We start from the raw sequence: 8,892 nt of genomic DNA on the forward strand, positions 1-8,892 counted from the left end.
CAGCTGCACACAATATGCCGCTTGGGGCAAGGGCCGCCACCAGGCCCGAATGGCCTGACAGGATGATCCCAAACGGGCATCCCACTGCCAGCGGTGCTGGAGGACTCTGTATTCCCCGAGGAACACGTGTGAGAGCTGGCCTGTAATAGGGACTTCCTAAATTGCTGGTACGTGCAATGCAGCCACACTCATGCATGAGTACTTGTGGCGCTGGAGCAAACGGCGTCGCTTTGTGCTTCACCTTACGTCCTCCTCCTCCTCTGGGAACACTCCTGCCAGGGCCATCGTAGTGCCTGGAGAGGTGACATGGTGCAATTAACTCATTTTCCCCTTTTCCTGTAAAGCTGGAGTGAGATTTTTCTCTTTGTGTCATCGGATGCACCGCAAGGGTGTCTTTAAAACTGGGAAGTGACCCTGTGAGCTGAAGGACAGACCTACATTTTCAACTCAACGCCACCGGCCAAAACCACACTATGTCTCATTTAATGACTGCTCCTACACAAAGCTTTCAAATAATAGACACTAACCTATTTTAAACCTGAGCAGCCTAAACATTTCATTCAGTGTTCACTCGACTCCACTTCAGCTCATTAAATCCTCTGCTGCGCTGGAGAAGGAGAGAAGGGCGATACGATTAGGGCAACAGGATTAGGATGGAACAGACAGGTTTCTTTCAGCTGAGAGCTGAGGAAATGCTGCTCATCCCCTTAGAGAGATGCAGCAGTGTGCTGGTGGCCCCTGCCAGGACAGGGGAGCTCCAAGCACTAGGTTCCTCTGCCTCTCAGGTGCCCTGGGGGGCAGCATGTTGGGGCTGAGCATTGCACGGTATGGAGTGAACCCCGCTATTCACCCACGTGTCTCCAGAGCAATATCTGTTAGGGATACAACAGTAGTAACTCAGCTCTCCTCTGCTGTGATTCAGAAGGTGTCTTATTGCATTTACACAATGGACACAGATGTAAATGTGAGATTTCTGCAAAATTCGTGTTCTGTTTGTGTTTAATCACTAAATGTCCTTTTCCACCTCCTCCCAAACTGAGACCCAGAACAATAGTATAGAAGTCAGTGCAAGCCTTCCACCACCCCATGATAAGCCGGTGTACGATGATCTCTCCAGGCATAATTTCCACCTCCTTCCCTTTTCGGTGATCTGTGCAGAAGCCAGCTCTGTTGGGAGCAGGGGGTGGTCAATTTAGTTATGAATTTAAGTCTTGTATGACTTCCAAATGCAGAACTCCCATAAAGAGAATTGGAGCACAATAAAAACAGGCTTCACAGGACTGGGCCATCCAGTCTGTCAGGAGGGCAATCCAAGAGCACGAGGAAAAGGAGGTTCCTTATAGGAGGGTATTCCTGCTACAAAAGTATATAAATACACACCAGTGGCTTTTTTTGGTATCCTTCCTGACAGGAGCCAATAGTACATATATGGAAGAGTTTCTTAACAGCAGCAAATGGTGATGCTTCTCATATAAAATCCCAGCTTTAAGCTGTCTGACACAGGCCTCCTTAAGCCAGCAGCAACGTCTTCATCTTTAAAATAATTAATGGAGCTCAAAATCTAAAAATAATCCCAGAGTCATACATTCTCTTGTTCTTCAGCATTTCAATCATTCCAGCTACACCACAGTGTCATAAAACAGATTTTGAGGAAATAAAAACCCCAACCTATTCCCGAGGTTCCCTAGAGCAAAATACAGAGTAAGTGCAACCTCTCACTCTTAAAGTGCGTACCTAAATCCCATTGTTTCAGGAGGCACTGAAGGCGTGGGATGAGAAGCACGGGGATGCCCTGGTCACCTCACTCCTCAGGAATGCAGCACAACGGCCGCGGGTGCCCGTCAGATGCAGCAGGTCGGCGTGTGCTGGGCTCTCACTCATGTTCATTCTCCTGTGTGAGTTCAAAACCTAAAAACAACCCAACTGGTAGAAATCTGATTCTTCTCCAGAAACGAGATCCTTGGCAGGAGTCCCAGGAAAGCATCGCATCAGAATGGAATTTGGAATAAACACCAAAAGTGCTGGCTACAAGCAATGTGAGGCAGGGAAATTGTCTTCATTAATGTTACACGCTTTTGCCTTTTCTACCCAAAGTATGAAAGTGGCACAGAGGCATGTCTGCACTTCAAATAACTTGTTAACTTGATGTGTGTATGTGTAAAACCCTATTGTTAATACTCTGCTGTTCAGGTGCGTTTCTGGTAGCCCCTAAATCTACAAGCATACTGTGATCATCTCTAAAAACCTCCACTTATTTAAAACAACAGTATTTGGTTTACATACACTGCCACTTTATATTCATTTTCTTTGGGAGTGTATGAAGGAAATGAGGTTAAGCTAAGACCCAGACTTAGGCATGTATTTTTTCTTCAATCTTATGAGAAAGAAAAGCCTGAGACACCTTCATCCCAGTGGCCCTGATACATCACCCAGCGCTAAGTCCCAAACTTGCCATGCATCATCAGCACTGTGTGTGATGAATACTGTTGAACACCTGGACCACCACCAGTACCCAAGACCTGATGCTCCCTGATTTATGAAATTGGGAAATGTTGCCCTCAGCAAATGATGGGTGTCTGATGTGAGACCCTCAGTGGGTGCTTGGAACAAAAGCCATCTGCAGGGTGCTCCCACGGAAAAGGAGGCAGAAGCCAGAGAGCATCCCCCTTCCCCAACCCCTTCTAATCAGTTTTGTGACCTGAGAGCTCATAATCACCCTGGAAATAAATTACACCGGCTCCTCCTGGTGGCTGACTGTACCAAGCTCAGCGCACAGGGATGTGGTCACCAGCAGCACGCTGCATGAATTTACACTGCCATGGAGCTTGGAGCCTTCAACCCAACCACCTGGCCTCCTCCTGCATCTCACAGTCATGGAAACGACCACCACATTTTACGTTTGCTTCATGCATTTTTTGGTTACCACTGAGTGCTGGTAACAGGCCTTCGGGGGCATGGCAGGAGGCGTTGGGGTGGCTGTGGGGTATACCCAGCTGCTGGTGCTTCAGAAGGAAAACCAGAATAACGCAGCTGCGAATCTTATTGATGGAGGAGATAACACACGCAGTCAAGTCATAAAGGAAGCAGCTGGATTATGACTTGAGCCAATCTGTGTTCCCTAAACAAATCCACCTGGGGTTCATTTTCCTCACGGAATGGCATCCCCCATCCGGGGAGGTCCCTTCAGGAGGGGGAGCTGTGGGAATGCCAGAGGACACCAAAATTTGAATAAGTATTCTGTATAAAGCAGGCCCAGTGACTGAGCGTGCCTGCAGGCTGGCCTGGGGACCTGCTTGCATCTGAAGGGCTGTGGTTATAATGCTGTCACCACTGCTTGCATCAAGAATTAAAACCACGCGCGTTTGGAGGCTCATCGCTTTTAGTCAGTGCCTTAAAGATGGCTCACTTTTATGCATGCCCAGTGCTTTCCTTGACCTATTTTTGGACAGTTAGAAGTTATTTTTGTATCTAGACTTCCCAATTAACTATGATAATAAAATGAACAGAGGACTGGGTGTGCTGAGGAGGAAGAGGAGAAAGGCTGCAGCCGGCTGTGTTCTCACCCAGGCCATGTAACACAACAGGGAGAGGGCACTGGGTGTAAGGCTGGTTGGTGTCACAGAAAACCATCTTACAGCACATGCTGATCAGTGTTACAGCATACAGAATGGTGGATGGGGATTACCTTGAGGCTATGTTTGTCAGGTGATTTGTGAGGACTACCTGGAAGAAAAGAAGAAATTTGCACAAGACATGTTACAGGTGTGAGATATTAGACCTCTACCAGTTCTTCTCCATCTGCCCCTCTCCTGACAGCTGAAGTGTTTAGTAATTGAACTGTATTAAAGGTTTATCTGGTTGTTCGGTTATAGCTTCAATGAGCATCTGTCTGTAGGCACCCTTGACACAGCGCTATGGCACCTCTGGCCAGGCAGAGCTGAGGAGTCAGTCACCAAGTCAGAAGAAAAGCAGAAAGCCAGAGGGTAAATGAGAAAGGGAAAAAAAAAAAAAAAAAAAAAAAAAAGGGAAATGGCTGCCTTTCCACAAGAAAGAGAAAAAACAAACTGATTATGGGCCAGAGACACAGGAGAACCTATCTGCTAATCTCTTGAGCAATAACACATTGCTCACATTCAATTTGGAGATCAGATAAGTGATGAAAAATATACCCCAAAATGTGTAAAAAGAAAGTAAGTTTGAAATAACGGGGGAAATGTAATTTAAACAAAGAAATACGAGCAGTAGTAGAGGCAGTATATACATATAAGCAGTGGGAAGCTCTGAGAAGTTGGGTGCATCTGTAAAACTTCGCTTCCCCATGCCTCAGGGGCTGGCACAGGAGGGAACACCTTTTACAGTGCAGCATCTCCACGTGAAACATGGGAGTGAGTGGCCTGGACCAGACTAAAGCTCTGCCCAGCACTGTGCTCTGCCTCTTTCACTAGCTTACAGCAGATCTCCAGAAAATAGCATAAGAACCGAGCAATGTGTAGTTTTGCCTCCCCAAATTGCATATATACTGGCCCAGGCTCCAGCAATGTGTGGCTCAGGGGCTTCCTCAGCTGGAGGTAATATCTTTACGTTTAGTACCTGCTCCTGGACACCTTGCTGATTCTATTGTCGTGGGGTGCAAATCCGAGCCATTTACTAGCATGCTGCGGTGGCACTTCACTCTAAGACCAAAGTTGCTGTTCTAGTCAAGTGGCATGTGCTGTATTTTCACTTTTTCTAGGCTATAAAGTCAATATGAATTTTTTATAAAATGCAGCCCTGATATATTGAGAGGATTACTGCTATAGGTGTGAAGGTGGCAGTAATATATTTCTTCAGGACTTACTTCATGTTTGTGCCTGCAGTGCCCATTACCATGATACCAAGTAGCATTTTCTGAATAGCTCTGCTCCACAGAAGATATCTTTTCCCAAAACATATCAGTGTGTAGCTCCCTTCGTCTCCATATTTAAAGCAAACGGTCCATTTTCTTCTAATTGTTATGCAGAGTCAGAGCAAATATTGATAGATAGTGACAGAATTTAATTTATTTCTTTGTTGAAGATTGATTTTTCTTGGGCTTCGACAGTACTGGCTGCCTTCCCAGAAACATCACTTAATTTATCTTTGCTGGGTGCCAAACTGAGTCAGAAGGAACAAGTTTTAAATACAAAACTCCTCAAAGCATGGGGATATCTCGGCGTGATGGAGTTCCAGCCATGGCCCTCGGTGCTGTGGTGCAAGGACAGCTGAGAGGAACCGCGGCAGGGCGTTAGTGCCGATGGTGAGGGGTCAGCGTTGGAGCGGGGTGTCCCTTTCTGCCAAGGGGTTATTAACCCTCACCACTAGCTCTTGCCTCATACTGAAGACCAATTCAAAGACACAGTTATGTCTAGGCAGGGAGTGAAGGGAATGGAAGCGTAAACTAAGACAGACAGACTTGCCCGTGGGCAATACTTTGCAGGCTCCATCACTCGGCACCGCCACAGGAATCCAGCTGCTCCAAGGGCAGATGGGCAGCAGTCTCACTTCCTATCTTTTCCAACCTTGATGAATCTATGATCTTCTGGCAGAGGAAAGCTCATGGCCTCGCTTCTTCAGTCCTCTTCTGCCCACCCTCATCAGCGTTAGCAGCTCTCTCCTGATGTCTCCGCTGAGGAGCGGGGCGAAGCCAAGCAGTGAGGCACAAAAGGGGACATTCCCCAGGGGCACACAGAGATGCCGCTGGTGGTGTGACATGCACTGCACTTCTCAGTGTGTCACTGCAGCTGCACACGCCTGCAACACGGCTGAGCTGAGCCTTAGTGCTCTTACAGAGAAGTACAGCTTCAGTGCCTACCCTCAGTAACATCCCACAGCATGAATTGGGAGCCAAGGCGAGACAAGCTGAGTTTCACATGAAGCTGCAAATGTTATATACTCTGTTGACTTAATTAATCTGGACTTAGAGTGAGGATATTTCAGCTGCCAAGATGCATGGTTCATATCTCAGACTGTCCACCGCGGGTAAGGAACGAGGGGCTGGCAGTGATGCCGTATGCACGTGCCAGGCCATTTGGGCCATGAAGGTAGCACGGCATCTTTCTGAGTAAAATGGAGCCAGCTTCTCCTTGCTGTCCTGATCTGCCTGGTCAAGCTCACGGTGCAGCCAGGTATCCTTGGGTAAACGTGGAGCAGGCACAGCAGAAGCAGAGGAGAGGCTGTGGAGTGGTGTCAGGGGAAACAGCTTTTTTCATCAAAAGGATCAACAAGGAAGTTAACAAAAAGTCTGGGAACCGACAAGATGAAATGGGATCCCTTCTTTTTTAAGGGAAGCAGCCTCCATTTGTGACGATCTCTGGTTTCCACCACCTCGAGGAGATGTAGGGTGTCCTCATTTCCCAGGTGAGAAAGTGAAAGGCCACAAACCAGGCCCTTCCCTGGAGAAGTCCCTTACCAGTGGCTTGTAGTCATAGAACCACAGGATGGTTTGGGTTGGAATGGACCTGAAAGGTCATCTAGCCCCAGCCCCCTGCCACGGGCAGGGCCCCCTCCCAGCAGCCCAGGCTGCCCCCAGCCCCATCCAGCCTGGCCTTGGGCACTGCCAGGGATGGGGCAGCCACAGCTCCTCTGGGCAGCCTGGGCCAGGGCTTCACCACCCTCTGAGTGAAGAATTTCTCCCTTATATCTAATCTAAATCTACCCTTTTTTAGTCTAAAGCCATTATCGCTTGTCCTAGCACCACACTCCCTGACACAGAGTCCCTCCCCAGCTCTCCTGCAGCCCCCTTTAGGCACTGGCAGGCCACTATAAGGTCTCCCTGGAGCCTTCTCTTTTCCAGGTTGAACAACCCCAAATCCCTCAGCCTGTCTTCATAGCAGAGGTACTCTAGCCCTCTGATTATCCTTCTCCTCAGGGCTGCTCTCAATACAGTCCTCACAAGTATTGCTTCCTCTGAGACACAGAAGAGACCTTACTGCTCACAGGAGAACCTGGTTGTCTCTTTTCTAGGTGAGAAGCTCCTCCCATCTGATTCATTCTGGCTTGAAGAGAAGAAATTCTTTGTACCAAGGCCCTCACCTCTCTGGAGATTGTTCTTTATGTTCTGCTCCCCTCTGGGCTCTTGCTCTGGCTTGGTAGTAATGGCTGGTGCTGTGAAGCATAGCAGGCTCCACTGTGAAGCCCTGCATCCTGCATATCTCCCTTTCTTTGAACATTTTCCATCAGAGTAGCAACCAATCTCTATTTCCTACAAAAATTGCTTCTGGCTGCAAGGCTGGATGGGCTTTCTGCTAGTAGAAGAGCAATCAGAGAAGTGACAATGTGCAAGCCTTTGCACCCCTCTCATTCCTTGCACGGCTCAGATCTGCTCTGCAGAGGTTTGGTGTGCTGCAGAGCTTTGCTCTTACACTGTGTGACCATCAGGCCAGCACTGTGGTGTCACTAGGACATTAGGCAGGGAGCAGCAACCTGCCTCGGGTAGGCTGAGCATCACAGATTTGTACCTTCCTGGGCAATGCCACTGCCAGCTTCTCTGGATGTGGAGAAGCTGTTTGCTCCTGGCACCAGATCTTCAGCTGCACTTCCAGACAAGCCCACAGCCCTGAAAATCTCAAATAAACACCAATCCTCACAACATTGTCTGAATGTCAGATACTCTCACCCTTTAAATGAGCAAGACTCAGGGGTTCTCTGCTTCCGACAGCTCAGAATAAGCAAAACTGTATGAAATGTTTCCACCCATCTCAGGCTAGTGTGTCTGATCTACCCATAGCACTCCTAATTCTGTTTTTTTACAAAACCAAAGTAGCAGGGCTATACCTCAGGAATTGCATCTCTGCCTTCCGCAGCAGCCGGCTCTGCCAAAGCGAGCACAGGGCTGACTCACCAACACTCGTTTCGAGACACTCTCTTTCTCTTCTCCTAGCACTGGGCTTTCTATTTAATTTCTCCATTTGAATTTTGACAGCATTCTCTTTTAAAGGAAGCTAATTCCTGCATCATCCTCAGCCCTGCTGATGTGAGCCGCAGACACTGGCAGTGTCCCCAAGGAGGGAGGTGGGACAAGGGGGGACACTGGCAGTTTTGTACCCTTGGGAGGTGAGGACAGGATGAACTGCAGCCAGCCCATAGCACCACGGACTGAATTTCAGTACAGCTGAGGCACTGCAGTCACATTAAGCTGTAAAAGGCAGGAAACGTTCTTTATTGCTTTGTCTAGCAGCTTTCTTAAGGAAAAAAGAAAAAAAAAAGAAAAAGAGCTATAAAGAGCCACTGTAGACGTGCTGCTTATACTAAACGTAGCATCATACCTGGAGGTCCTGTGTGCACGTTATGGCCCAGTCCTGCCCCGTGTTCTCTGAGGTTTTCACGCCTGCCAGCATCAGTCTCTGTGCCTGGTCTGTCTGAGAGTGCAAGGTGACCTACTCGGGGGAAGCAAGAGACATTCTTCATGCAGGAACAGCATGCTTTTCCCTTTAGCACTAATAATGTGCTCAGTGGATTTCAGTGTAAGTGCATGGGAGAAGCTCGTACCCCAGGTCTTCGGTCATACACACCTTTAGATGACGCTGAGATGCTCCTTGCAGCATGCTGATGCTGTACTGGAAGACTGATGTATCTTCAGAAGAGCTCAGTCTGAATGAGTGCAGGGGGACTTCTGTTACCCATCTAGCTAATTTCATAAGGCATGGGGTAAGATTTCGGCTGTTTAGGAAACAAATATCTTTACTGTTTAAAAAACCTTAACAGCTTGCCTGTGCACTAGGAGCATCTTTAGGCAGGTTTAAAACTGTACATGTCTTACTGCTTGAGAAGCCATGTAAAATACAGAGTGTACAAGAAAACTGGAGTAAAGAAATCGTAATACCATAACCGTCTTTTTAAAAAGTGACCCTGGGCATAATCTTTAATATCTCCAAA

The 8,892-nt window shown here is 47.8% G+C and overlaps 1 long non-coding RNA gene across 1 annotated transcript; it reads right to left on the minus strand.

Annotated features, from left to right (window-relative positions):
- Window positions 1–1,857: 1,857 nt before the first annotated feature.
- LOC311431993 lies at window positions 1,858–8,619 on the minus strand. Its single transcript, XR_014689760.1, has 4 exons — window positions 8,529–8,619; window positions 8,283–8,393; window positions 3,686–3,723; window positions 1,858–1,908 (listed from the first exon to the last, which is right to left on the minus strand). It is a non-coding gene; the product is annotated as an uncharacterized lncRNA (long non-coding RNA).
- Window positions 8,620–8,892: the final 273 nt, after the last annotated feature.

The sequence above is a fragment of the Aythya ferina genome (genome assembly GCF_964211825.1).
Source record: "Aythya ferina genome assembly, chromosome: 2".
Classification (NCBI taxonomy): Eukaryota; Metazoa; Chordata; class Aves; order Anseriformes; family Anatidae; genus Aythya; species Aythya ferina.